The sequence below is a fragment of the Dendrobium catenatum genome, unplaced genomic scaffold, assembly GCF_001605985.2.
Source record: "Dendrobium catenatum unplaced genomic scaffold, ASM160598v2 fragScaff_scaffold_898, whole genome shotgun sequence".
Classification (NCBI taxonomy): domain Eukaryota; kingdom Viridiplantae; phylum Streptophyta; class Magnoliopsida; order Asparagales; family Orchidaceae; genus Dendrobium; species Dendrobium catenatum.
In genome coordinates, this window is record NW_021319360.1 from 821,805 (window position 1) to 824,641 (window position 2,837).

Consider the following 2,837-nt stretch of genomic DNA (forward strand, 5'->3'; position numbering starts at 1 on the left):
GCTTAAACTAGTATAATATTCATCATAATTCCCCTTCTTACAATAATCGGATATGTTAGAAGGAATTATCAATCCATGGATAAACACAAGCTTTAAGCTTAAACGAGTATAATATTCATCATAATTCCCCTTCTTACAATACCTTGTTTATATAAAGGCAAAAGAACATTTCAGAAAAATATATATCAAAGCTAATAAAGACTAAATTATTCCTAAAGAGTATTCAACTAAAGATGTTCTTACATCATAAACCCTTTTATAATAGTTGTGTGTCGACCACATGCCTCTTTCAATCAGTAGCAAATGCCTAGTTCTTGCAAAAATTGATAGTCACGAAGGCTAAATTTGATGTAATATTCTTCCCATATATATTGATCATATTTATTAGAAAGAACTTAGCTGTAACATTTGAATATTATGACCCTATTTCCTACAATGAACATAGATCCAAAGAGATCAAACCACCTTAATCTTTTGTCTACCTTTAGGGCTGCAAACGAGCCGAACCGAGCCGAGTATATGAGTGTTCATGTTTGAGTTCGTTTATTATTAGATTGTTCAAGTTCGGCTTGTGATTGATTCGACCTTTATTGTTTGTGTTCATGTTTGATTCGCTTAAATTAACGGTGTTCATGTTTGGCTCATGTTTGGTTCATGACTAGTTCGTTTAGTGCTTATTGAGCTATAAACAAACAAGCTTTAATTAACGAGCTATGTTCGTGAATAAATCTAATGAGCTACCAAATGAGCTAGTTCATGAACAAACAATCTATGATTCACCTTAAATTTGTTCATGAACATCTTAAACAAACAATCTAGCAAATATTAACAAATGTGAAATGTCCTTTGTTCTTGAACAAAATCATTCTATTAAAGGTATTAAATAAAATGAAATTAAATTTATAATAAAAACAATTGTCTATTTAAAATGAAAATATGATTAATCTTGTTGCGGGCTAGAATATACGCTGCGGTAGAGTTTATAAATTCGCATCCGAGCGTTGTACGAATATTCAGCACACAAACAGAAAAGAGAATGAACACCATGATTTTTATGTGGAAAACCCGTAAGAGGAAATTAAAAAACCACGGGGCCACGCCCAGATGAAATAATTCCACTAGTGTTTGTTTTGAAGTACAAAGACCGATTCGTCTTACAAGTCAAGACGATCGGTTTACAATCAGCTTCTCACAAAGTTACAAAGTTCTGCAAAATCTCGGCGTTTCCCGAAAATCCAGTAGAGTTCCGACGTATTCAGGCGGCAGGAAGAGCTCCGGCGGTGGTCGAGGAGGAGCCGTTCGATTCGAGTATAAGCTCGTTAAAATCGGAGACCGTTTGGTAACTCAAATTGTGATTTGAATCTTCCAACAATGCTTCGGGTTCTTGATTTGGACCCATTTGGGCTCGGATTGGGTTGAATTTGGTGTCGTTGGGTTCGTATTTCCGAGACGCTCATTTTGACTGTAAGCTCGCTGAAATTGGAGTTTACTTCTCGAATTTAATTTTTGAAGTTTCCAACTAGCTTTTTGCCTCGAGATTCGTGCCCGGTCAAGATAAATTTGTGATAACGTATCAAATCTATATGAATATTTTTATCGAGCTTATTCACAAGTTCAAAATCAAACACGAATCGAGCTTAATGTCGAGCTTGTTCACGAGCTTCAAATGATGTTGTTCGTGAACATAAATGTGAGCTTCAAATGATGTTGTTCGTGAACATAAATGAACTGAACACATGAGTGTTCAAGCTTGTTTATTTAAAGATCGAGTATTAAAAATGTTGTTCAAGTTTGTTTGTTTAGTTAGTTAAATGATTACAAACGAGCTTTAATTGAACCGAGCAACGAGTAGCTCATCGAACATTTGGTTCGATTCGCTTGCAGCTCTATATACTTTACACTACTTTAATTCCTATTTCTACTGTTTTATTGTATTACTAATCTCTATAGCATCGCGAAGCTTACTTTCTTCTCATCCTTTGCACATCTAAATCCCGAGTTCATTATAGGAAAAAAAGCTTTTTTTGCTACAGAGATTTCTATTGCAAACTTTTGTTGCTACGGCCTTTTTGCAATCATGATTGTCGTCTTAGATCTTATCACAATAGCTTTATTGTCACAAAATTAGGGCAAGGGATTTTAATTTATTAGCCATTTTGCCACCAATCTTGATAGCTGAATGCATTCAAATTGTGAAAACATATGAGTTGTGCTGTGGTATCATTTACCAAGCAAGGGAGTGGTATACCAGAACGCCTCTAACGGTCTGCCAACGTGTCCACTGGCTGAGTCGTTCCAGCAGCTTTTTACCTGAGGCTTTATGCTTGCTTTTTAATTATTACTTTATTAGTTAATTACAGTACTACCCTCTTTTTAATTTAGGTGATAGCATATTAAGCTGATGTAAGGAGGAAGATAGCTAGTTTTTTTCGATTATCAATATCAGTTACTGTTCCATTGCCATTGCTTTGTGTTTGTGGTCTTCAGTTGCAGGTTGATCGAAGGTTTCCTCACCGGTTCCACACCAACTGGTATCAGAGCCCATCGCCGACTGTCGCTGAGATGGCCGAGAGTAGCCGAAGAGCTGCTCCTGACGAAGATCGGAGCCAGGAAGATCTGCGAACCGCTATGAACTACATCTCCAAGGAGTTGACGGACCTTGCTGCCGAGTTCCGGCGATTCGCAGTAGAAACAAATAGGAGTATTCAGGAGCTGAAGCAGAACGGTGGAGTACCCACCGGCGGGCGAAGGTTCACGCGCGAAGACACCTCGCCGATGCGACGGGGACACGCGACGGCGGAGCGAACGCCGCGAGGGCTTCCTACTGTATACTCTGA